The sequence below is a fragment of the Cuculus canorus genome, chromosome 6 (assembly GCF_017976375.1).
Source record: "Cuculus canorus isolate bCucCan1 chromosome 6, bCucCan1.pri, whole genome shotgun sequence".
Taxonomy (NCBI): Eukaryota; Metazoa; Chordata; class Aves; order Cuculiformes; family Cuculidae; genus Cuculus; species Cuculus canorus.
In genome coordinates this window covers 40,601,785-40,629,077 of record NC_071406.1, presented here as the reverse complement: position 1 = coordinate 40,629,077, position 27,293 = coordinate 40,601,785, and the positions used below count along the sequence as shown (strand labels likewise).

The window sequence follows — 27,293 nt, the reverse complement described above, 5'->3', positions numbered from 1 at the left end:
TGAGACCGCACCTTGAATACTGTGTTCAGTTCTGGACCCCTCACCACAAGAAGGATGTTGAGGCTCTGGAGTGTGTCCAGAGAAGAGCAACAAAGCTGGTGAGGGGCTGGAGAACAAGTCTGACGAGGAGCGGCTGAGAGAGCTGGGGTTGTTTAGCCTGGAGAAGAGGAGGCTGAGGGGAGACCTTATTACTCTCTACAACTGCCTGAAAGGAGGTTGTGGAGAGGAGGGAGCTGGGCTCTTCTCCCGAGTGACAGGGGACAGGACAAGGGGGAATGGCCTGAAGCTCCGCCAGGGGAGGTTCAGGTTGGATATCAGAAAAAAATTCTTCACAGTAAGAGTCATGGGGCACTGGAACAGCTGCCCAGGGAGGGGGTCGAGTCGCCTTCCCTGGAGGTGTTTAAGGAACGGGTGGATGAAGTGCTTAGGGACATGGTTTAGGGAGTGTTAGGAATGGTTGGACTCGATGATCCAATGGGTCCTTTCCAACCTTGTGATTCTGTGATTCTGTGGTCTCAAGGAGATGAGGATAAAAGCCATGTCCTAGCTACAAACTTCCTGCCTGCATCTGAACCGGATGGGGCACCTGCATGCACATCTGTGAGTAGGGTGTAGATGGTGAGCATTGGGTCTTCATCTGCTGTTTGGTGAAAATCAGGAGTCGCTCGTTGGGGCTGATATTGAACACCTGCCTCTTGCTCAGGATTATTCAACTCACGCGCTCTAAAAGTAGATGCTGTGGTCCGTCTTCTAGCAAACCTGTGCACAAGACGTAGACCTCTATCGGAGCAAGGCTGAAGACCGTGAGAACGCCCCGTAGTGTGTCCTCCGGGGCATGAAACTCTTCTATTTGGGCAAAAGAAGGAAAACACTTCTGCCTTGGAAGTTCCACAGTAAGTTAGTAACGTGTTGAACTATAGATTCCCTCTGCTTTCTTGAGAAAACAGCTAGGATGGCTTCATAAATTGAAGTTCATAGAGCAGCAACCACCAGGAGTCAGTGCCCTGCTGATTTCTGGTTCCTGAATGCCTGAGGTCTATTAATTTATAGGGAAACAGAGAGGTGAATTGAAATGAGGAAAACTCGTGCAATCTTTCTGGAGCCCCATGGCTGGGAAGCCATGTCCCATCTCTTCATGTGATGCCATGAGGCAGATAGGCTCATCCATCACTCTGAGGCATGCGTCTGAGCCTTCTAATTAGTGCATATAACCGGAGGTTTGGAACTTAAACTGGGTCTGACCTGTATTTTTTAATTAAGGCATTTTTTAATATAACCCCTGCTTCGGGTCATCTGATAATACTGATCGGGACATAATGCCTAACCTTCTTAACCCGAGATTGTTACTTCGGCACTTTAATGCCAGTCTTAAAGAAACATTGCCTCATAAATTAGATGCCAGGTACTAAAGAGGAACAGAACCAGCTGTGAATTAAAATGCCTTTAAGGAATAATTGGATGGACCCTGAAGATCGGCTCCCAGCTGACGTTCTTCGGCCTCTCATAAAAGCACAAAATGCTTACGTTCTTCTTGTTAATGCTGCCTCGCTCTCATTTGCTCTGCTTGCCCGTAGGGTCAAAAGAGGCTCCCATCTTTCTATCGCCCACCCCATGCCTGATAACAGCTCAAACGGAGCAGGGATAGCATCTCCAGATACTTCTTGGGATCATTGTTTTCAGCTGGCTGATGGCCACCTACTCTACTTGTGTCTTGGAGAGCAGAGATGTTTGATAAGTGTGAGAGCACTGTGGAGGAGACTCTCGTTCCTATCAGCAGACAGAACAACCGGTGAAGTCAAGGGATTAATGAAAGAGAACCAAACACTGCGCAGTTTTATGAGAGCCTTTTTTTATGAGGTTTTACTTATCCTGTGTTGTTCTGCATGTGGCGATATCACACTGAGAATCACCAGGAGAGACGCTAATTCAGTGTTTTTATATAGGGGAAACAGCGTGTTAAGTGCATTCTTTAAGTTAGTCCAGAAACCGCCTCCTGCAAAAATTCATGAGAAGCACATGTAACGCCTTGTCAGGCTGCGCTCTTTTATCTGGGATAGTTAAAATATTTTCACTAAGGGAAGAAAGGTTGCTGGGTGGTTTGTTTGCTTGCCTGTTTCTGGATAAAGATCTTCCAAAGGTGGGAAAACACCCGTCTTCCATCTGACAGGTGGGAAAGTGCTCTCCCGTGCAGCCCCTGGGCATGGTTTGGGCTGGGATTTCCTAGGGGAGCCATCGCGGAGCCGGTGATAAAATACGCGTAGCCACAATTTTTGCTTGCTTACCGATTCTGGTAGCCACCTTCTGAGTAACCAGCACAACGTACCGGGAGAGTAAGGCAGAGAAAAAACTTCCTCATCATCTCAAATACAATAAAATTGAGGAATGGAACGAACAAACGATTTGACTGAAAGAGCCTCAAAACTCCAAATCATTCCCACCGCTTCTCCCAAGTACAATGTTTCAAACATCCACGGCTCAATTTACCACCTATTTGATGGGGGAAGTGTTTACGACGCATTCTCTGCATTCCTTTACCAGAAGTGCTGTAAAATTGGACTTTTTTTTTCCCCCCTGTATGTGACGCAGAGAGTGACTCACATCTGGAAAATTTACCTTACAGCTCAACACTGAGCTCTCTTCTTACAGCAACTTACCTAAAGGCAAAATCAGACGTGACCCTGCGCGTGTGCTGCCCTCCGAGCGTGGGTGTACAATGTACCTTTGTACACTTAGGGTTAGTTTGAGTCATGGTAACAGCAGAAATCACAGAATCACAGAATCACCAGGTTGGAAAGGACCCATTGGATCATCGAGTCCAACCATTCCTAACACTCCCTAAACCATGTCCCTCAGCACTTCATCCACCCGTTCCTTAAACACCTCCAGGGAAGGTGACTCAACCCCCTCCCTGGGCAGCTGTTCCAGTGCCCAATGACTCTTACTGTGAAGAATTTTTTTCTGATATCCAACCTGAACCTCCCCTGGCGGAGCTTCAGGCCATTCCCTCTTGTCCTGTCCCCTGTCACTTGGGAGAAGAGCCCAGCTCCCTCCTCTCCACAACCTCCTTTCAGGCAGTTGTAGAGAGCAATAAGGTCTCCCCTCAGCCTCCTCTTCTCCAGGCTAAACAACCCCAGCTCTCTCAGCCGCTCCTCGTCAGACGTTCTCCAGCCCCTCACCAGCTTCGTTGCTCTTCTCTGGACACACTCCAGAGCCTCAACATCCTTCTTGTGGTGAGGGGTCCAGAACTGAACACAGTATTCGAGGTGCGGTCTCACCAGTGCTGAGTACAGAGGGAGAATAACCTCCCTGGACCTGCTGGTCACACCGTTTCTGATCCAAGCCAAGATGCCGTTGGCCTTCTTGGCCCCCTGGGCACACTGCTGGCTCATGTTCAGTCGGCTGTCAACCAGCACCCCCAGGTCCTTCTCTTCCATGCAGCTCTCCAGCCATTCTTCCCCCAGTCTGTAGCGCTGCATAGGGTTGTTGTGCCCCAAGTGCAGGACCCGGCATTTGGCCTTGTTGAACCTCATCCCATTGGTCTCGGCCCAGCAGTCCAGCCTGTTCAGATCCCTTTGGAGCCTCCCTACCCTCCAGCAGATCCACACTTCCTCCCAGCTTAGTGTCATCTGCAAACTTGCTGAGGGTGCACTCGATGCCTTCATCCAGGTATGATGAAGAGTAATGGAGAGATATGGGCTTATGTGTAGGATGTTTAGGCTCTAGTGGGGGAGAACTGGTTAAATCAACATTAGGTTGTGCCAGAGGGCATGTTTCTCGTGGTCATGGTTATCTAATTTCAGTGTGGCATGGGTGGGAAGGAGAAACTTGATGTTAACAGTTGATTAGGTTATCTTGGAGGCATAGAGAAGGTTGGAAATGCGATTGTCAGACAAGGTAAAAGCACCAAACACAGAATGTTTGTTACCTGGGCTTTGAGGACATCCAGGGAAAGATAGCAGAAAAGCGCGTTCGATGGCAGTCCTTAACTGCCAGTTAGCGTTGAGGTGATCTTAGAGGAGGACGTTGTAGGTGGGGAACGGTGCTGCTTGTAGCTTCGTGGGACACTTGAGAAGTGTTGCTGGATGTCCTTGCACTCATGGCCCCACAAATCTGCCACCTGGATCTTGCGCGTCGCTGAGGTTTGGCTGTAAGAGGTGCCTTCAACCGAGCAGGAAAAGACCCAGCCAAGCACAGCAACCACGAGCTGAAGTCAGAAAATAGGTGTTAGATTAATGCTTTTCAAAGATGAGAGGGTTTTAATCATTGCAATAGACTTCTAAAGGATCTTGTGCGTTTTTTTCTCAGCTTTGTCTCAAGCTGATATCCATCATGCAGTGGCGGATTCCCCATCAGCTCTGGGTTATTGGAGTTGACGGAGGAATTTCTGGGTGAAAAGCACAACCTGCTCTAACGCAGGAGGCCAGGCTGAGTGTTCTAATGCTTTCTTCCTGCTTTCAAAGCTTCTGATTGAATCTATGCTGTTTCCCACAAGATGGGAGCCAAGCCCAGAGGGTGAAATTCCATATGATTCACCGATTAATTCCACCTTCATTCCTGCACACTGCCTGATTGCGAGGTCTTAACTGGTGCAGAAAGGAGAAACTCTTCTTTCCCAAATACCTTCTCCTGTCAAGACAGTAGCCCCAGCTTCCTATCAAACATTCTCCTACAACACAACAGTGACTTAAATGCTCTTCCCAACTCCGGCGGAGTTGCTACCGTCTCTCTTGATGATATACGAGGGTGTCATGACTCGTTATGTCACGTCAGATGATGTGGTGGGATAACAAGAGCTGATGAGATGTGGCAGCAGTCATTTTGAAATGGAAGCAAAAATGTTCGCTGTGCACCAAAGAACACATCTGTTTTGTGGCATAATTCAAATTAACTTGGGGGAATTCACTGCATCTCGTGTGTCTTCCATGGTGACATGCAACATAGAAATGCAGTCTTGGAAAGCCTTTATGAAAGCTCAGCAGCCAGAGAGGTTTTAAATTGCCTTTTCTTTTTGATTAAAAAAAAGAAAAAAAGAAATTCTGACAGCAATTTCCTACTCTTGACTGATTCCACCTAATTTTGTGCTTGCCCTGATTGCAGTTCTATAAACAGGAATTCCAGGGCTCTGTTTCTCTCTACCAAGGGGAGAGATGTTTTGCTTTTCACCTTTCTCCCAGATGAACTGTGAATCGCGTCTGTTAAACCTGTCCACGCAGAATGATGCTGGGAGACCAGAGAGCAGCCGTGCCTGCTGCTGCCCAGCTCATACGGGAATTCTCTGGTCCCCTTTGCAAGGACTCCCTGGAAAATTCCACCTAATAAATTATTTGCTTAGGGCTCTGGTTTAGTAGTGGACGGGTATGGTTGGGCTTGATCATCACAAAGGTCTTTTCCAACCGAGTGATTCTATGATTCTATGAAGTCCTTGTGCTTGGTTTGCACCCAGGGGAATGCCAGTGAGTGTGCAAACGGACCTCAGGATCCTCCGGAGGGAAGTGAGTGTGCTGTGGTACAAACTGAACTGCATCTCAGCATCTCCTGAGGAATTAAAACTTTAATCCCTAAGGATGCAGGAGGGAGATTATTTCCAGGGTGCGAGGGGTTACGAGGTGGCTGCTGTTCGTTATCGTCAAGCCCGTTCTGGATGGCAGCCCAGGCAAGCTCACCGCCTTCGTCTCAAAGACAAAGATGGGTGGAATAAGGGTCCAGTGAGAGTCTAAAGGAGAAGGTTTTGCCCTCCAAAACTATGTCCTGGTGCTGGTTGAACATGATTCCCTGGCTATCAACAGGCACTTTGCTGCTGGGAGCCAGAATTGTTCTGATACATCCCCTGTGTCAAACGTGGATAAAGAGTTCTCCACCTACTTCTTTCTTTTCCTCTGTGAAATATACGTATTTTCCCTTAAATCTGAAATAGGTTTTGAGCCTCTCAGAGGTTTGTAGAGATTGCAAAATCCAATAAACCCTCCCCGCAGCAACAACTGGCAAAGAGGAATCATCAGAGCTTGATCAGAGGCAGTTCACTTGGAGCCGGTCTCCCCATGGCATGATCACTACAGAGAGCTGCAGAAGATGACCCTGCACCTGGTCTTGTGGGGCTCAGATTGGACTGTGACTCGGGAGAGGTAGATTCTCTGCCACGGCTCAGCCGGATAAATGGTAACCATCACATCGCCTCCCGTGCCTCAGTTTCCCCAGTTGCTGAAATGAAGGCCATGGTGATCTTTCTTGTCTGATACTTCAAGACTCCCAAACGAAGGCTGCGAGGTATGATCATATTCTGCCTCCGAGCTTTCGAGGAGCCGTGCAATGAGTTTAAGCACGGAATCTTGCCAAGTACAAAATGAATCTTGCGGTACAAAATGCGTGACTTCTGGTGGCGATTAATCTCAGATCGTGATATTGCTCAGGAGACCACATGGACATCGCTTACTGGAAACATCCCCCAACCTTGACCCAAACCCCGCGTGGCTGATAGAGCTGCCCCGCGGGGAGGGACTATGCTTGTAGTTTTGCCTGGCATGGCCACTAGCTGAAGGGGGATGTGATGGGCCTGAGCAAGGTGGAACTTCATCCTAATGATGGGATGGAGCTGGCTCAGGAGGGGATAAAGGGCAAGAGCTAAGCGAGCAAGATGTGGGTTTTGTAGCTGTTTGAGTTAGTATGGGACTACTGAGGACATCAACTGAGCTTGCTTCCTGCTCTTCCCATCTCTGTCTGTGCTGTCTCAGCCAACCTAAGTCTTTGTTTCTTCTTAAGTTAATAAGCATAGGGTAGGGAAAGACAGGGGTAGCCTTCATGAGAGGCGAAGCTGTGCTAATTAGCTATGGAAAATAAACTCTCACAGCTTAGGAAGCAGACAGAAAGCCCCACCAGAGTGAAGGTCACCCTGTTTATTGCCCAGCCTGTGGTGTGTCCTGTCACCTAGACATAGGAAGGCTCTGTGTATACGTACAAGGTGAGCCTGAGTTTTGCTTGGAGAGCAGCGATATGGCTGCGCTAGGAAGTGGGGGGTCTTTTAGAAATGAGAGGAAGCTGTATAGTCTTAAAACCCTTAAGAAAAGATGTCTTTCTGGATTGGGTCCTGGTGGTACAAAGATGATTCTATTTAGGTCAGGAGGTGTTGGTCCAAGAGATGCTCAGTAGCAGCAAATGCAGTGGGGCTTCGGGTGTTGAGACCAAGTGCTTTATCACCTTTAGCTTCCAGAAAAGAGCGATGAGGAAAAGAAATTGCCTTTTGCTAATAAACAAAGCTTTGGTGCTCCTGGGTCTCAAGTACTTTTTACCTCTGTATCTTAGGAGGAACATGGTGGAGGGTAGGTCCAGGTAGAATGGTAGGAGGCAGGCAGTTAGAAACTGGAAATGTTGGATTTCTTCAGTCTAGAGAAGGGAGGAGAAGGATTTGCAAAATCACAAGGTCATCAGAAAAGGCTGTGCTTCCCCAGCCCCTGTGCGTGGTAAGTGGGTGCACCTGGTGAAATCAGAGGGAGCCAAGGAGGGGAGAGAGCTTGTTTTATCTGCTCCAAGAATACTTTTCTTCTGCTTTTCTGACTTTATTTTTTGAAGTTATTTCAGTATTTCTCAATCACTTTTATCTTGTCTCTCTCCTATTCCACCCACCCCAAAATTCACAGGTGATGCTTTTAATACAGCTCAGAAACTTTGGTTCACGGGAAGCGCCACAAGAAACTATTTTGCCTGCACCCACCTTGGGAAGATTTATTTTATGCTTAGCTTTAAGCTATGCTTATGTGAGTGCCAGAACCTGGAAGATGAATAGCTGTTGGATTCTTCGTTCCCTCCCTGGTCCAGGAGCCTGTTCAAGATAGAGACTATGACGATCATCGGTTATCAGCTCTCCATAACGTGTGAGTAGGTGCCTGGGGATGTTTTGAGAGGGGCATTCTAGGGTTTCCTATGTTCTGTTTTCTGAGGGTCAGCCTGAAAAATGTAAAGAGCCTTCTACCTTCTGCTTTTGGCTGGCTGCGTCCTTCCTCCCACAGGGAGAATTTTGGGCTGGAATTTGGATCTTGAGGCCAAATGCAATGGTTCTAGACAGCCCCTTCTTTTGTGAATGCAGCTGTGTGGGCTGTCTCTTCTAGCTGGCTTTATCAAGCTCTTAGGCTGCCCAACCCAAAGCTTGATTCTTGGCCAGGTCGTGTTATGCTCTCTTCCTTTTCTTTCTTAATTGTTGTATTTACTGGTTGGTGGGTTTGGTAGCAGCTGGCTGTTTCTTGCTAACTTGGTTCCCGGAGTTTGGTTTTGGGAAGGCGGCTGAAGGCAGGGAGGCTTCCCATGTTTATCATCCTTGCTGTAGTCCTGCACTGCGGAGCTGTGTTTATCCAGTGCTGGCTTCACTGCCTGTCAGAGCCTGGCTTAGCTCACTAACCTGGCAAAAAAAGGAATCCAACAACAGCTCTCCATGATTTTGGGGTTTGTCTGCTGGGTTTTTGCGGTTAAAGCAGCTCTGAGCGTCTCTTTGAGAAGCCCCTCTCTGGAGTCTGCTACTGTTTACGTTGCTGGCAGGAGTCCTGCTGGCTTCAGGAGGGAGTGGACCCGGGGTAGGACCTGTGGTGGGTGTCCTTTGGCTGCCCCAGATTAACAGCGAATGTCACTGAGCGAACAAGGCTTGGGCTGAGTCTTAATCGGTTTGCTGTGTAGATGCTTTGGTGAGCAAATCCCTCCAGGTCTGCAGTGGTCCCTGGTCATTTCCCTTGCTCTGCTTCCTCACTCCCTTGGTGCGTGCTCTTCTGTTTCTAGATTTGGGGGATTGGAGCGTGAGGTCCATCTGCCCTGGAGCCATATTTAGCCCTGCAGACGAGAGATTTGTCTTAATAGCACCTCTGTGGTGCTCTATTTCATACAAAAGCCACAGTCTTCCTCTGCATCCCATGCTTTGGCTGGGAAAGGAACATCTCCAGCTTCACTGTTAGATGGTTTGGAAAGAGTTTTTGTTGGTTATTTATTTATTTTTAGCTAACATGGATTTGGGTGGTGCCATTTGTTTCATCCCATGGAAGAATATCCCAAAATCTTGCATCTAGTCCTCAAAACGTGGGCCTGTCTCCAGTGGCCGGAGGTACCTCAATGATCTTCAGGTCCTGACCCTTCCTTCCCAAAGGCTTTTCTTGAGCATGGGGGGGCTTATCACATGGTTTTGGATCTTTTCCCCCATCTCTGCTACTGCTGCAGTGTGGTCAGAAGAATGAGGAGGGTTTCGTTAATTAAACTGTGCAAGGTCGCCTTGCCACGCTTGTGGTCTCTGTTGGGCAGCTGGAGCTGGAGGAAAGGGGTCTTTGTGTGACACAGGAATGGGGCTGGATGGGTGCAGCTCGTGTGTTGGCAGGGAAGGGAATTTGTGTGGGGGTGTGTAAACTGGTGGCAGGTGGAGCCGAGTGGAAAAAGGATTCTGCTCCCCATGTGAACGACTGCATTAAGAATATCCCTTCCTCTCAAAAAGAAAGAGGATGAAAATCAATAATAAAGAATTAGGTTTTGTTTTTCCTGAGGGCCTTTCCTGGATGGAGTATTTCAGCTTTACCTTCCTTATGATGTCTGCGTAAAAACAGTCTCTCATGGCTTTGGCTATTCAAGTTTTCCAACAGAAAAACTTTGCTTTTTTCAGGACTGTTTTTTCCCTTAAACAAAAGCGACATTGTCTAGGGAAAGGTTTTGATTTTGTTTGTTGGTTTTTTGTGGGTTTGTTTTCTTTTTTTAACGTTAGAAAACTTCTCCTGAAGCTTTCTAAGCTGGCTTTCCCAGCGAGTTTGCTCTCACCACCTCTCTGGGGGTGCTGGGCAGTGCCCTGGGCACGGCTTGCTGCAGTGAGCTACGCCCCAAATCCTTCACTCTACTTTGGGCACTTAGGAGGTCAAGCACAGCGCAAAATAACCCTCAGATTGCAGCATCCACCCTGTCCCCAGTGCATAGAATTGATGCCAAGGACTCGCCACGCATCCCGAAGAATTTTGAGGTAATTATCTGTCTTTTCTGGGCTCTTGTGAAGAGCTATCCGAATCCACTGGACAATAACCAGTCTTATAGTCAAAATGGTTGTGACAGCAGCTACCATGTTTGTTTAGTTCGTCTTCTCCTCTGTGCTTTTAATAGTCACGCCAACGCAACTTTATTGCGATGATACTCTCGGGCTGAAAGGAAGATGGGTTTCAGGCGAGGATCCAAGAGTTAGCTGCAAAGGACTGTCAGAAGTGCCGATAGTGGGTTATTTTATTTTATCCCCACATCTTTGTCTCATCATATGTCTCCAGACAGCCTGGAACATAAAAAGAAAGCTCCAATCCTCTCAAAGGGATAATGGAAGGAAAAAAAGGAGGCCTCTTCTTGTTTTATTCCTAGGAAAATGGCACGCATTTCTCTTTCTGCAGAAGCCCGGTGTAAGTTAAGCTGCCAGATAGGAATTTGCGAAGCATGTATGAGTCACGGTTTGGATTGCTGCTCAGCCCCAGCAGGGATTGCTGAGCAGCCGTGCTGGAGGCTGTCCCCTACAGCTTGGCATGAAGGAAGGATCTGCTTGCAGGTGGCTTGGCACCACCTTCCAAAAGGAATACCCCAGAGCAGGGGAAGATATTTGAGATCAGTCTTTGCCGCCGTGAGGACCTAATCTCCCAAAGGAGTGGTTGAGAGGTCAAGCTGCAATAGCTCTCTGCTTCTCCGGGTGCAACGTGTCCACCTTTGCTTCTGGTGGTGGCCTTCTCCCTCTGGCTGATGGCCATCCCTTTTCCCGGTCATGCGGCAGCAGAAGCCATTAAGTGTTGAGATATTCTGAATTGTTGCTGCTGAATTGTCACCTCTACCCGTGCACGTTTCCAGTGGGAGATACGTTGTCAGAACCGTTTGTGGGGGGAAAGGCTTAGCTGGGGTTGGTCGTGTTGCTGCCTACAAGCCCGTCCGTGCTGTAGCATCCCTCAGCTATGAGCAGTCTGGAAGCTCACTGGGAGGCACCCAAACCATCTGGCATGAAAGTCCTGCAGCATCAAAAGACTCATGGTCCCTTCTGAGCTTTCTTTTGCCAAGGTGTGGTTGTCTCTAGCCTGGTGGTCCCAGACAAGTTGTTGGTGTCTGTTGGATACTTTTCAAGCCCTGCCTTGCAAGAAGGGGACGGGGACTCCGGTACAAGTCATGTTGGGGGAGCCTTGGATCTGCGCTGCTCAAAGAACACTTGAGCACAGTGGTGGTGGAAGCTCCGATGTGGCATTTCACTTTGGGGCTTTTCTGGGCTTGAGTTCGAGGTGCATCTCTGGGCCATGGAGGCACTGTCCATGTTCTCCTCCAATGACCCCTCTGAGACTAATTTAGTCTAGTTTTTTTCTACCTGCTCCTGGAGGAACGTCACCCTGGTTAGATTAACCCTTGAGAGCTCTACCTTTCAGTCTTTTTCTGCTCCTGGCACTGTATTTACCTATGTGTTGTGCTAAAAGGGCTCCTTTGCTGTAATGCAGCTTTTCTTTCCTCCCCTTTCTGGGATTCTTTTGTTCTATGCATAGTTATTTTTGTGTATATTTACCCACCCTTTTTCTGCCCTCTTCTGCTTTTCTAAACATGTTGAGCTTTATCAAGTTGATGATCCTAGATTCCCTTCGTAAGAGCGTTAAAAAAATGGCTAAAAAGGAGTGAGACATCTCCAGTCGTATTCAGATACAGCCATGAAGTGGTGCTTGAGGATGGAAATAGAGAGATCCGGTGTGGGTTGATTGAACCTAGCTCTGGCTGATTTTGGCTGTGAGTTATTCCCAGCTCTTTAAATTAACTTGGCAGAGGAGCTGCGCCCTGCCAGACCTCTGCAGCCCTGGCAGACAGAATCTGCAGGGGATGAGCACAGACGATGCTCCTCATCCATCCAAAATGAAGTGAATACTCTACCAAAGCACGACCTTTCTGTGCGACGTCTGTTTTGCGCTCGTGACCCCTTTGGCTTGGAAGATGATGGGTGGCAGATGTTAGAGATCTCATCTTGGAGGGAGGAAAGGGGAAACTGTTCTCTAAACAAAATCCTCCCTCATGTTCTGCAGTTTCCTAAAACTGCTCATTTGTGAACCTCAGATATTTATTTATCCCCTCTTGTATGTGTGTGTTTACATCTATGAGTATGTGGGTGTAAACTTATGTATGTATATAGAATACTTCACTCGGTTATCAGTACATTCATGTTATTTCAACAACAGCAGCAGTACTATGGCCAGAAAATGCATCATTATCAGAGCTCAGCCTTGCAAGTATCATAAATTTTTTTGTGTTCAAGCATTAGTGGCTTCTTTAATGTGTTGTAAGGACACTTGATGCCAGCTGTCCTTATGACCTCATCCATATGCTCACCAGCTATCGAATAGAATCATAGTGTCCTGAATTGGAAGGGATCCAGAAGGATCGTTGAGTCCAGCTCCTGTCCCCACACAGGACAGCCCCAACATTCACACCGTGGGGCTGAGAGCGTTGTTCAAGTGTTTCTGGATTATTGTCAGGCTTTCCTGTGACTGCTTCCCTGGGAGCTGTTCCAGTGCTCCACTACCTTCTGAGTGAAGAACCCTTTCCTAATGTACAGCCTAACCCTCTCCTGGCACATCTTCCTATCATTCCCTTGGGTCCTGTCATTGCCCACCAGAGAGAAGAGCTCAGCGACTACTCCTCCTGTTCCCCATGTGAGGAAGCAGTAAACTGTGATGAGGTCTCCCCTCAGTCTCATCTTCTCCAGGCTGAACAGACTCAGTGACTTCAGCTGCTCCTCATACAGCTTCATCTATAAACTCTCTGCCAACTTTGTGGCTTCCTCTGGACATTCTCCAGTAGCTCGATAATGTTTTTATACTGTGGTGCCCAAAACTACACCCAATACTCAAGGTGGGGCCACTCCAGTGTGGTTTAGTTGGACAATCGCCTCCAAGACCGACTAGCAATGCTGTTCTTGGGCCACTCCAGAACACAGTTGGTCCTCTTAGCTGCCAGAGCTCACTATGGCTCACGTTCAACTTGCTGTCTACCAGAACCCCTGTGTATTTTGATTTTCAGCCTGTGAACAGAAACCACCTGCCTACTTCCATTAGGACCGCAGGGTGATTTTGCGGGTACTGAAGGCTGGGCCAGCAGCGGGCTCGGAGAAGATAGACCCAGATAGACCCATAGCAATATGCCTTTTAGTGGCTTTTGGGACCAACTTGTGGTCCCCGTGGGTCAGAAAACATGAGATGGAGCAAAGCAAGGAGCAAGGCAGCAAGGAAAGGGAGCTTGGAGCGACAGATAAGCAAAAACTAGCTGGTGAGAAGCCCTCAGCGCTTCCGTAGGTCTGTGGGTATATGGTTTGTGACACCCTGGCCACGCTCTTTTAGCAAAGAAAATTTGAGGGCTGGCTCAGGGGAGTCAAAGCAGATGCCATAGCAAGGTGTTAAGGGCACCTTTCACATCTGAGCAGCCTCCCTTCCTGCTGAGGAAGACAAGGGCGTTTTTCCCTGGCTTCCCCTCCATACCCAAGGTTTGAGTTTTTGTGGATATTGCGGCAAGATTGTTTACTGCAAGTAATCTAAATATTGTGTTGTATGTGTATTCAAATCTATATGCAAAGCAGCGATTGCTTGCCTAATCTATTTTGTCTCCTGCAAACAATCTGCTCGCTCGCTTCAGTGTAAAGCAGAAATATGTTCTCCAACATTGATAAATTCTGGGCTCGTATAACCCCGGTGGGGGAAGAAATGGGCTCTCTGTGTTTATAAACAGGGAGAGAAAATCTGTAACGCTGCACACAGTTTACATTCCACGTGGGCTCTCTTGCCAGGGTCTCCAAGAAAAGAAAAGACATTTCTTTTCCAAAGGTCCTCGAAACATCTGACTGGGTGACACCATCCCTGAATCCCATGCGTGGAATCCAAAGAAGGTCAAGCATATTGCAGCAGCCCCATTAATTAAGGGGGCTTGCTAGGGACCATCAAGCTCTGTGATTAAGTAAAATCAATCAAAAACAGGATAAACGGGCTCTGGGTCTCTCAGGAGAAGGCTTGGTGGGGCAGGAACTTATTGATACAGAAGGTGATTAGAAGCCTTTTTTTGTCATGGTTATCTAGATGATGTTGTCATCCCATCCCACTCATTCTGAAGATTATTTTTTTTGCACGTCTGAAGTTCAAAGGCGTTAATTTAATGATTAAATATTACTGTTGCCCGCTTTCCTCTCCCAGTGTTTTACTGCGCCTTTGCAAGGTGTCGATATTGCTTCATAGCAGTGATTAGAAATTGGCTGAAGATGGGAAAAGGGAACTGTTATCTACAAAAAGGAGAAAATAGGCAAAAAATGAGTAGTTCCTGCATTCATGTGCTTCTGCATCTTCGGTTAACAGATTTGGAAGGCTTTGCTGTGTTTCGCTTGTGGCATGTTACCTCTGTGTTACATAACATAAACACATCCACGCTGCACTGTAAAATCAGCCAAGTAACCTCTGATTAGATTTAAAGGATGAAAGGCAGCCAGACAAATCCAATTCTCTGCAGCAAGTGCAAGGTCCTCAGTGGATCAGTGTTGAAGCTCTCTTTCCAACGAAACCACATTTAAGATGATATAATCGGCTTTCCTGAATTATTTTGAGACCAAGAGTTGGAATGGGTTGGAGAACGGACATATCCTTTAAGCCCCACAGGGAATTTCTAGCAGTCAAAAACTGGTTGTGTAGAGGACAACTTTCTCTGTGCCAACCCCAAGTCCTTCTGCTAACAGGATCGTTAAAGCGACAAACATCAGAACAAGTGACCTGTTGAGCAGCCTGATCCAGCGGGAGGTGTCCCTGCCCGTGGCAGGGGGGTCGGAACTGGATTGCCTTTAAGATCCCTTCCAATCCTACCCATTCTATGATTCAATGAACTGACTACTTCAAATACCTTCTCAAACCAGGCTGGACTCAACAATCCTTGACTTTGAGATACCCATAGGAAAGAAGCATTTTTAACAGGCTTCTGAATAGTCAAAGCTAGCAAAGGTATTGGATTTTTAACTCGCCTTCGTAGGCAATGGATAAGATCGTAACAACCTTTCTGGGTACTACAGCAGCATCCATCAGCACGGCGACAAATTAATTCACTTGTATCTAACCAAAGCCTTGGGGCTACTCTTCCTTTCTTTGTATTTCTGCATTGATAAAAATACTTGAGGGGGCATGGGTGTCAGTATTCATCTTTCACCTTCCAGAGAATATTCTTCTCTGTACCCCATAATTTGGCCCCTTCCTTTAAACGGCTTTTCATAACACAATGCACTCTTCATAGCTGTATTGGGGTGGCTTCCTACGGACCCGTCCTTGGAGATGCTCAGAAGAATCGCCTCGCAAACGAAGTGGTTCTTCCTCCTTCTCTAATAGCCTTACAGTTTGTGTGATTTTGCTTTAATTTTAACAGCAAAGGGCTGGAGAGAAAGATGATGCTCCAGTTGGTAGAGCCTTCCCATACCGTCACCGTCTTCCCCTACAATGTCTTTGATAAATGAACCTTGGTGCTGGTTGCCTACCATCCTGCTGGGATCACTGACCTGGCTGTGCTCTCCCTCTTAGGAATAAGGACAAAAGGAAGATTTAGGGGAAGATACCAGTCTCGTAATTCTTCCCACATATTCTCCATAGCCATTAAACGTGCGTGGGGCATGCCGTCGGTCATGAACCCGATGGGCTTGTCCTCAGCTGCAAAGCTCTCTAAAGGAGGAATTTTCCCACTGCTAATCTTTTTGGCAAGAAGCATAACCTCACTCGACGCAATTGTTATTTCTATCCATCGCTGAATGCTTTGCAACTCGAGCTGGGTGGTCTTTTAAGACCTTGTACACAATTAACGTGGGCTGAGACGGGGAGCAGAGAGGTATTATCAGGGAGGAACGTGCTAGTGTGAGACCGGCTGAATTCCTCTAGCGATGCTGGAACAGTGGTGGTGGCTGACAGCGAGCTGAAGCCTTTCCTTGCACTGTTCAGCAGAGGTGTTGTACCTCTCTGCTGTCCCTGTCCTTGAGGAAGAGCTACACGGAGCTGTCAGCCCTGGCAGGATTGTATCAGACCACCAATTATCATTGGACTGGTCTTTACGGAAAATGGGATGATGGCTTTGTTCTCAAAAAGCCCATCCTTCCTGGACAAAGCTGCCGAAAGAGCACTTCTGTACCTGAGTCAAATCAAAGGAAGCCTGAAGGGGTTGAATTCAGAGAATGGTCTCTAACACAAATAACACTATGTCTTGCTGAGAGTCCACCATGGCTCACGCTTAACTGATGGACAAAGCCAGAGAGAGGTCTCCTGGCCCTCTGGTCCTCAAGGTGGCTCTTTTGCCTGCAGTGGGGTTGTGTGCAGCCAGAAGAAAGGTGACGCCGTGGTCTGGTGACCATGCAGGGCCAGCAGCAATGACATTGCTAGAGGATGTTTGGAAGCCTTCACTAGCACAAAGCCTAGAGCTGTCATCAGTGGGACACGCTTTGAGGTCTTCAGCTTCCCTAGGCATTTCTTTAGAAGAGAATCGAGAGGGAGATGGGGTGGAAATTATCTTCAGCAGGGGATTACTATTTTTTCATTTTTTTTTTCCCGGCTACTGAAATCATTTCACAAACAACTGATTGAGTTTTGCATCATCCCGTGGCAGCTGTAAATGGTAATAGATCATTGCTTTCTTTCCCTCTTCATTTCTTCAGTCCAGAAACCTCAGCGAGTCACCGGCAAATCAGGAGGTGCAGGTGGTTAATGAAACATGTAATTGAAAAAGAAGGGAAAAATAAAATCTCCGTGTGCATGAAAAGTTATGGAAATCCCCATACACTGAGAAGTAGATTGCCAATAGGTTGGAAAAATCGCTCCAGTTGTTCAGTAGTGTCTCATGGATGGATGCGGCGGCTGTCACTGGCTTGGGCCAAAAGCCGTAGGCAGTGCCAGTCTGTCTGCTGGTGGTGGGATCTTGGAGGTGTTGCTTTGTCTGAGGTGGGACAGCCTGTCACGCTGATGTGCTGCACCTCAACTGGATTGTGGATTGAGTTGCACATCCCGTTTTGGGATGAAGGCCAATGGGATGTGATATCAGATTTTACACTGGATTAATCCTGCCTGGTCTTTGATTTGGTCCTTAGTTTCTTTTATGTGCTCTTCTCTTGGGAAGGTCTGTTACCCTTTAAAGAAAATCAGTTTATCAAGAGAACGGTTGGCATCCAGGGGACCATCACCATTATGTTTCGGGCTACTGTGAACCACCAAATTAGCGCTGTCTTCTCTATCCTCTCTCAGGGATAGAGAAGACCGGTGTATGCGTCCCATCTCCCGCTGCTCTCCTTGTCCAGCAGGCACTGCTGGGATGATCAACAGCTGCTGTCGTTCTGGGACAGGGGCTCTGCAGGTTGGATGTTTGCCTGTTGTTGGATGGAGACTACCGGCTCGTTTGCTTTGGAGCAATGTACTATGAGAGGCTTACAGCCATCCAGGTTTCCACAAGGCAATCTTGATCTTCGGAGGGATCCAATTTACTCTTTCCTATTCCTCTCTCCCCAGCCTCTGCCTTCTTGGTTTAGATCATCTTACTGTAGGAAAGTCCAAAGCCGTGAGCAGACGTGCAAATATCTGGATCACTGCAGAGCTGAGAGGATTAGACAGATGAGGTGACCCCAGGAGGGGCATGGAAATTCAGCTCTTTTTGATTATAATGGAGGTTTTTTCCCCCCATTTTTTTCTTGCAGAAACATTATTCTAAATAACACTTCTTCCTTATTTCCTTCCACCTCTCAGAATTTTCCATCTTCCCTCTTAAAATGGGAAAGGGGGATTTGTGAGAAACACAAAATCATTTTGCTTTTGGATCCTTCCTAGTGGAAAACCAGACAAAATTAGTGTGGAAGAGGAAAATGTTCTCCCTCAGCTATAGGGATGCTGCGTGGCAAAATACTTTTGACAGAGCAGCCGCCGGAGTCTGGAAGGTTGCCAAACCTTTTGGAGAAAGTCCCTTAACATCCCTGCGTGCCAGGAGGCTGCCAAGTGCATTTATGCTGTGGTGTTGACCTCCCAGAGGTGACCAGGCCAGTTTGGATGGGGTCTTGAGCAACCTGGTCTACTGGAAGGTGTCCCTACCCATGGTGGGGGGTTGGAACTGGATGATCTTTAAGGTTCCTTCCAACCCAAACTGTTCTGTGATTCTATGATTCCTATGCCCAATCCAGAGGTTCAGATTGGATATCAGGAAAAATTTCTTCACCGAAAGGGTTATCAGGCACTGGAATGGGCTGCCTGAGGAGATGATTGAGTCACCATCCCCAGAGGTGTTTAAAAGACAGGTAGATGAGATGCTCAGGGATCTGGATTAGTGGTGGACAGGTATGGTTGGACTTGACAGTCTCAAAGGTCTCTCTTTTCCAACCAAACTATTCTATGAAGTGTGGCCAGAGGAGGGCCCACAAAGGGAAGCAGAGATGTTGAGGAGCTTGGAAAGTCTTCCATGGGTGGGTGAGGAGGAGGTTGAACAGATTAGGGCTGTTTAATTTTACGAGGAGTGGAGTAAGGGATGTCTTGGTGAAGTTTATTAAATAATGAGTGGTGCAGAAAGGTCCAGAAACTGCTGCTATCTACCAGCTTGTATGTTTTACAGGACACATGATGCTGCTCAAAGGGAGGATTGGAATATTAAATAATATTTATATTAATATGTAATAATACATAACATTAAACCAGATGTTTAAAGTAAGGGAAAGAAGATGTTTTGCAAGTACGTATCAGTGCTCCAGCTGTTCTTGAGTGATGATGATAGGATAGAAGGTGCCCAGACTGTGGCAGGAGCAATTCTCCATGGTCCTCCGGGAGTTACAGGATGGGCTTCTGCCCACCCCAGAAAGCAGCTGAAATAGGTCCTGATGGATATGGAAATTCAGCCTCTATTTGATTAGTTTTTTTAGGATTTAAGCCCATCCTTAGGCTGAACTTTTAAAAGACAGCTAAGATGTTCTGTGTGCCAACCTGGTAGAGTCAGGACATGGCGAAGGACCCGCTGAAAAAGACGACTGGTTGGTCTTGGGCACCACGGGTGGCCGGGCAGCGAGGGGCTGGTCCTGGGGAGGACCTGCCCCCCTGGCCAGGGGGTTCCTGGAGGCTCTGACGGATGAGCTATGGCAGTGTACAACCCCTGGGTCAAAGGCAGCAGTGTCTGCTGCTGTAAAACTGTCATCATCTTCTGGCCGTCAGGAGCTGAAGCGATGGTTTGGTCTGTAGGCTGCGCAGCGTCGTTTGCTGTGTGGTGCTAGAGTTTCAGAGAGACAAATTAAGTTAGGACAAGCTGTGTCACTGGATCAGAAGTAACCCCGTGGTTCCCCTGACACTTACAAAGTGCACTCGTTTACCCTGCTGGAGAGCTAGCCAAAAAAATATTTGCTGCTGTTGGGATGTTTTGTGAAAGCGCATTTGTCTCTCTTGCAGGAGTGGTGATGAGATCATTGCAGATGGTGTAAGGGCTGCTGGGGTGGTGAGGGTCCTGCAGCTCCAGGATGGAGCTGGTACCCCTGTGGGCTCCTCTTGGAGGGGGATAGAGGCAGATTTCCCAGCCTGGGTCCCGCTGCTTTGGATGCAGGAGCCAGCATGTGGTGCCTCGCCCCGCTAATGATGCTGGTTTGACCCCTTCTCGTTTCCCTGCTGACACTGGGGACCCTCTGCCGTGCTCCTGGCTTTGTTTTGATCTTCCGTAATAACAAAAGAAAACAAACTGATGCTTCACGTTCACCCCGGTCTGAAGATACTTTTTAGGCTGGGGATGAAGGACGGGTTTCCATCCCGTCTCAAACGCCCGCGTGCCAAAGCTCGCAAAGCCTTTGCTGGTTGTTGCTCTAAGATTCCTATCTAATGAGTGCTCCCTGGGGAGGGATATTTAAAATGAATAACCAAGAGCAGCTTGAAGGGGGTTGTTTGGGCGGTGGATTGCAGCAGCAGGATGGGAGAGGCACAGAGGGACAGCATCGAGGCGGTGGGAGGGCTGTGCCATCCCATGTTTCCTCCATGCTGTCAGCACGCCATCGCATCACATAGGCATGACTGCATTTCCCACTTTGGAAAAATCACTGTCAAATCAGGCGTTTTATAGATTACCAAGGCTTGCTGCAAAGCTATGTCAAACCAGAGCAGGATCAAAGGCTGGGGCTGCTCTCCAAAAGGGCACAAGTGGGCGTACTTGGAGGCCAAAGACCACGGGGAGGGTCTGGCTGGTGCAGCCCTTGGGAGAGAAGATGAGCTGTTGGGGAAAACTTTACGTCACAAGGTGAAATTCCAGGACAGTTTCTCCCCCCTGTTCTGCTGTTTCAAGAGGCCACTCTGGATTTGCAGGAGAAATACTTTTTTTTTTTTTAATAAGAGAAAAATAGGGAAGGTTTAGTGGCTTCTCCACCGCTCCTGTGAAGCTCTGTCTTACCCTTTCCTTCCCCAGTGTGGCTGGCACTTGCTGGCTTGGCAAGAAACGATGTCTTTGTGGTCACTGTGCTGTTTTCATTCCTCCAAGTGCCAACAGAGCATCCCACCTGAATGAGCAGGAAGAGGAGCCAGCTGGGAAGAGCACCTCAGCCTGGAGCTGGCCCCTTCCAGGCAGCAGCATTCCCTGTCAAACCTGGACATGGCCCTTAATCACAGAATCACAGAATCACCAGGTTGGAAAGGACCCATTGGATCATTGAGTCCAACCATTCCTAACACTCCCTAAACCATGTCCCTCAGCACTTCATCCACCCGTTCCTTAAACACCTCCAGGGAAGGGGACTCAACCACCTCCCTGGGCAGCCTAATACCACGATAAACACACAACTGACACAGTTTCTTTTACAGGGAAACACTAAAGAACCATTACCAAACCCACAGCACGTGGGATTACCCACAAGTTTTGGATAAGCTGTGGAATGGGGCATCCCTCATCCACGGGACTGGGATGCTTCGACTGCATTCCTATCCTTCGAAAGGGCAAAGCGGCAGCAACGTCAAAAGGTTTTGAGGCTATATTTTTCCAGCGTAGAACAGCTGCAAAAGCTTAAGCCATGCGAGTTAATCAGAGAGTTGGGGAGCTGCTCTCTCCTGTTCTGGCTGAGCTCACTCTGCCTCCTCAGCAGCCTGCAATGAAAGCGGTACCTTGCTTTTAAGGGGAGTAGTGATTTTGTGCCGGAGAAATGGATTGCGCTACACCTGGAAAAGTCATTGTGTCACCAGAAATGTCAAATATACTTTAATGGTTTCTTTGCTGGTGGTGTTTTCAGCCTCCATAAGAGAGGTTTCAATTCAGGGGGATAAAAGCATCCCCTTTGCCAGCTGCGCATCGGGAATTAATTCCAGTGATGTGACAGCGCGTGTGTTTATGGCTGGATGTAAACAGGGTTATCTGGAGGGCTGCGTTCAGTTCTGGAGTCCTTGGCACAGGAAGGACGTGGATCTGTTGGAGTGAGTCCAGAGGAGGCCATGAAGATGATCCAAGGGCTGGAGCACCTTCCATGTGAGGACAGGGTGAGAGAGTTGGGGTTGTTCAGCCTGGAGAAGAGAAGGCTCTGGGGAGACCTTATAGCGACCTTCCAGTACTGAAAGGGGCTCCAGGAAAGCTGGAGAGAGGCTCTTGATCAGAAAGTGTAGGGGTATGACAAGGGATAATGGTTTTAAGCTGAAAGAGGGGAGATTGAGAGGAGATCTTAGGAAGAAGTGTTTTGCTGTGAGGGTGGTGAGGCCCTGGCCCAGGTTGCCCAGAGCATGGGTGGCTGCCCCATCCCTGGAGGGGTTCAAGGCCAGGTTGGATGGGGCTTGGAGCCCCTGATCCCGTGGGAGGTGTCCCTGCCCATGGCAGGGGGTTGGAACTGGATGAGATTTAAGGTCCCTTCCAACCCAACCCATTCTCTGATCCTGTGATATACAAATAGTGGCTGCCTGGAGGGAAAGGTCTGGAGGCAAATGCTGTGCATAGTCCCAACTGGGAATTACACCGAGCTCTGATCTCCTGCTGAAGTCCAGGCGGGTGCTGTGTAGAAGCCTCTCTGTGTTTCCATTCCTTGCCGCTCCTGGCTCTCCCTGTGCACATCCAGCCTTGCGTGCGCTGCCCTTGGCTTTGCATTGTCAGAGGAGACTGATCTGATTATCTCTGTTAGGAAGATTTATTCCTTTGTCAGCTCAGTGCCGATGTCTCACACCCCTTCCACTTTCTGCAGGGACTCGTTCTGCCTCGCTGCCTTTTCAACCCCCCAGAACCGAGCTAGTTTTGCCCCCGCTGTAAAGATCTGATGACCATCCCTGAGCAGATTGCATGGTCCTATGGGGGTGATGGGTGCCAATTGTTGTGGGTGGGTGATGGGGATCTGAGAGATCCGATTTGCAGAAATACACAGATAATTTTGAACGTATTGGTACAAAAGAAAAATCCTAGATATGTGTCAGCTGCAGGGAATTGGCAGTGCTAAGACCGTCCAGGTTGAGTTAAAGCTGTCATAGAATATCTTCTTACAAAAGCCAAACATAAATCTTGTTGATGAACATATTTTAACCACCTGGTCCTGTCGTTCCCATCGTGCGGTTAATCTAATATTGGGAGTAAAGAATTCAGCCGTGTTTCATCTCCACCTGTCAGAAAGCTCTGCTCTCTCCCTCTTCTCGCCGACTTCCGCCAGGAGCAGAGGTAAAACAACAGGTCTGTCCGTGCTGACTGGCCAGCAGTTCATAGAATAATAGGGTCTGTGTTTTAGGCACAACGTGTTTCGTAGTGATTTCTCTTTCTCCTGCTTGTTATCTCAGAGGGCTTCTACCTTTGCTCAGAGGATGCTCAACTTGCTTGCTTTGCAGGTTAGGAAAAAAAAGGTTACACAGTGCAGTGACAAATGTGCTTTTCTCTAAGTCAGTTGTTCATCAAAAAACATCAGGGATAAACTTTTGCTATAAAAGCCAAAAATTCTTCCCTTCTGGTCACAATTACACAGAGCCAACTTAGTCCTTCCAAGAGGATAGATCCTCAAGAGGGTCTCAAGCGATAGCACGAGAGGAAATGGTTGCATCAGGGGACGTTTAGATTGGATATTAAGAAAAATTTATTTACTGAAAGAGCGGTGAAGCCCTGGCAGAGGCTGCCCAGGGAAGTGGTGGAGTCTCCAACCCTGGAGGTGTTCAAAAACCGTGTGGATGTGGTGCTTTGGGACATGGTTTAGTTGGCACAGTGGTGTTTGCGTAGATGCTTGGACTGAGTGATTTGAGAGGTCTTTTCCAACCGCAACGATCCTGTGATTTTAGGACTGCTCAGGGTCTACTCTAGATTGTGGAGTGGATGTTGATTTTTCTTGGTTCCATCAGCATCCATCCATCTGCAATATTAAAATATTGAGTTGGAAGAAAATGTCTGCGTATTCTTACAGCGACACGTGTTGTGTTTAAAAACCAGGAGCGTGTGCAGAGTGGCATTTGTTATGGTAAAGCTTTACAGAAAAAGAAAAAGAAGAAAGAACTGTAACCGAGCCTTTGAAGCCTCAAAAAGGTTGCGAGCTTGTTTTTAGCAGGAAATGAAAAAATTTCCTTTTTCTTGATATTCTTCTCATTTTTTTTTATTTTTCTTTTCCTGAAGACGGTGTAATTTCCTGACTATCTCTAATCTGAGCCGTGTAATCAAAAGGAAGGGATAAAAAAAAACGGGGATAGCTCTCTTTCCTGTAAGGAAATGATTTCCAATCTTTATTTGAATGTGCTATAGCTTTGTATGCCTTATCCTTGAGATATAGCTAGGAGTATTATTTGGCCAAGATCCTCATTGCAGAGATAGGGACGGGGGATGGAGGAAGGAGAAGTAAAGGGTTTATATGCAGACATCCCTAAGGCTATGCAAGACTCCAAGCCGGAGCGAAGGCTCCAAAGTAAATTTCCCTTTGTTTTAATGCACATTCCTATAATCCAAATAATGCTTTAGGTTATATATTTTGAGATCATACTCTGGCTCATGTATTTGGGAGTGTGGTAGTCGGAGCAATTGCTCTCATTATCTGATTAATATGGTTGGCTCTTCCCTTCCAGGCAAAATTATGGGAGTAATTAAAACTTGCTCAGTTTGCAAATGGGAATGTTTTGCAGCTTGCAAAACAGACAGGGACATTAAAGTCGGTTACTGGAAGGAGAGCCAAGCAAACGAAGGAAATGCTTGCCTCCAAAACCATCTTTCCAAAAGAAAGCAAAACTTTGTGCTTGGGTTGGCCTCCAAGAAAGGCACGGAAGGCTGCTTTGTTGTAGTTTGGTTGGGAATTAGGTTTCAGAAAGGCTCATAACTCCATTGAAAAAGGGTCCTAGACTTGACACTGACAGATTTTCCTAGCAGTACTCATGCTTCTTGCCTAAAAACAGGACTCGGAGCCATTTTGCAAGCAGGGAAGATCTATCATTGCATGAGTTTCTCAGCCACATCTGAAACAGTGTTATGAAACCGATCTGATTTGGGTTCCCACATCAAGATGGGAGTCAGCTGATCCAGATTCAGGGTGTCTCATCCAAACCGCAACTCAGTTTTTGAGAGGGTTGGATTTGCAGTTCTAGTTTCGGGTCACTTATAATGGGAAAATGACTTTTATTTTGGATGGTCCCCAGGAATTCCTCTGTCTTGCAAACCACAGACTTCCAGATTTGTGCTTCGCGTAGAGCAGGGAAAGAGGGGGAACCTGACATCTTTTCAACTTCTATGTGTGTTCTGCATAATCCGGTTGCTTCTGCTTTTGGCCGAGTCAAATTGACCCCTTAAGAAAAGTGGAAAATGTTGCATGTGTGATTTGAAAATCCAAAGTAATCTGCATGTGAACAGAGGCCATCTCTTATGAACTCCCAAAGAAGCTCTTCACTCCCAATCGGAGTTCACACCATGCTGCAAACACACCCATCCTAGGGTATAAGAACCATTTATTCAAACGCCGGTTCTTATTATCATCTTCAGCCACAGGATTTACCCCCACTGTTAAGGGTTATGGCCTGATCTAAAGAAATGAAAGTGTAATACTTAAAAAAACTTTTCAACAATATGTTTTCCTGCTCATTTATGTGATGTTCTGTGGTATAAAAAAGAGCAAAAGCTTGGGAGATGTTTGCTTTAATGCCCTTGTGAAGCCGTACTCCCATCCCTGAGAAGAAGCCAGCAGCAATGAATACATGTTAATTTAAGTTACCATGATAGAAGTAATTTATGAGTGTGAGAAGGTTTATTTAAACAGTTTGTTCAATATCTGTAGATGCTGCAGAAATACGGTGTTTCAGACTAGACTGCTTTGACTTGTAAAAGGTCAAGAAAATGTTCAAATCATTCTGGGGTTTGCTGGGGGAAAACAGTGACTCTGGGGCATGTATTGGAATTTATTTTCTTTGTTTCTACAACACGCAGCAGCTTCTAATGCAAATATTTGGCACTCGTTTGTATTTATCATTGCCTTATTGAAAGAGAATCATTGGGTTGGAGTGGACCTCAAAGATCATCCAGTTCCAACCCCCTGCCGCGGGCAGGGACACCTCCCACTGGAGCAGGGTGCTCCAAGCCCCATCCAACCTGGCCTTGAGCACCTTCAGGGATGGGCCTTTCCTAGTTTCTGTGGGCAACCTCAGCCTGTGCTTCAGCACCCTCACAAAAAAAATATTTCTTCCTAAGATCGCATCTAACTCTGCCTTTCTTCAGCTTAGAAAGGTTGCTTTTTTTGTCCTGTCCTTGCACTCCTTCATAAATAGCTCCTTCCCAGCTTTCATCAAGGCCCCCTTTCGGTACTGGAAGCTGCTCTAAGGTCTCTCCAGAGCCTTCTCTTCTCCAGGCTGAACAACCCCAACTCTCTCAGCCTGTCCTCGGATGGGAGGTGCTCCAGCCCTTGGATCATCTCCGTGGCCTCTCCTGGACTTGCCTCGGGATCATCTAAAGGTGCTTTAAAAAGCACGGAAAAAAAAGTGTTTCTGGTTCAAATCATGGCCTCAAAGTGACGGCTTTTTGCGTGGCAATCTTTTCCAGCTGACAAAAGCAGGTCAGTTATCGGTCCTGAGCCCTTTAGCTCCAGTGTACCACAAAAAGGTACCATGAGCAGGGTTCTTCCCAAAAAAGCAGATGATGGATAAGCCTGCATCCTTGTTGGTGTGAATTCCTAAGCCAGTTTCCATAGCAGACCACCTCGGGAGCATGAAAGAACTGCTGGGGATGGAGAAAGTGCCTTGCAGGTAGCAAGGTGACCCTTTGGTGCGTGCAAACATAAGGCAAACATCGCCGTGTTGGAGCAAGTGACCGGGCACATCCCAAACCAGCCTGCTCGCACCCGGTCCTCCAGGGCTTCTGCCCCAAGACATTGTCAAAGAGTTTGAAGATGGGTTGATGAATAAAAATCCTAGCTAATGTGACAGATATGGAAGTGAAGGAGTGGTGTTTTGTAGTATTTTCCACCAATTCCACTGGGTTTTTTAATTTTTTCCACTCTTTCCCAGCTGCCGGCCCCACTTCTACTCTCTATCCATCATCTTTCCCATCTGGGAGTCTCGGTATACACCAGTTCGTCCCCTGGGCTTGCAAAGAGCTGGCCCATGGTTTCACCCATCTGATTTTGTGTTTTGAGGACAGGAGAGTGGCAAGATCCCTGCCTTTGCAGAGGGCAGCAGCCGGGCTGTAGCATCTCCGTCCCACTAAAAAATATCTCACAGGGTAGCAGGCACCAAGCATATTTTGTTGCATAGCGGTGGGGAAACAATAGCTCATGCTGGTGCTTTTAGCTATCCCCAAAGGCTGGGATGAGGATTCATGGCATCCATAGGAGCTGTTCCTCCCACGGGGGAGGGCTGTGAGCCTCCTCCAAGCCACGGCATGCGGAGAACTCGGTGATGAGACGAAATGTTCTTGGTAGCTCGAGTGTAAATAGCTCCTAAGTCAGGTTCCCCGGGGGCTGGAACCTGCTTCATCACTTGTGATCACTTGGCTCGGTACTTGATGTGCTCTTCCAGATGTAATTGCTAGCTCAGGGTTGGTTTATTGGGTTTTACTGTGTGTTTGCAAAGCAGAGTGGATTAATTCTGCTACAGAGGTCGCTGGGTAGGACCATGCAGAGGGTCTCCTGAGGACGAGGGTTCAGAAAGGTGCAGGGGCACCAAACGGCCATCTCCAACATGAAAGCAGAAAGGTAAATCAGTGCTTTATCCTGCTTGCCCCCTGACTGCTACAAGAATTCCAGTTTACAGAAATATATGGATGCCTTTTGGCTTTACAGTAAAAAAATCTACAGTCTTGTTGGGTAAAAAAAAAAATACTCCTTCAAATGCCTATTTCGTGCTCCAGTTTATCCCATATAAATGTATTTTAGTCCCAGCAGTGATCTC

At 47.5% G+C, this 27,293-nt stretch overlaps 1 long non-coding RNA gene across 9 annotated transcripts in view; it reads left to right on the top strand.

Annotated features, from left to right (window-relative positions):
- The window catches only part of LOC128852576 (uncharacterized), a 103,617-nt gene that overhangs the window by 16,484 nt on the left and 59,840 nt on the right, over positions 1 to 27,293 (top strand). For all 9 annotated transcript variants that reach the window (XR_008450536.1, XR_008450534.1, XR_008450537.1 and 6 more), the window contains one exon: positions 7,632 to 7,865. This is a non-coding gene — a long non-coding RNA (uncharacterized LOC128852576). The remainder of the gene's footprint in view (positions 1 to 7,631; positions 7,866 to 27,293) is intronic.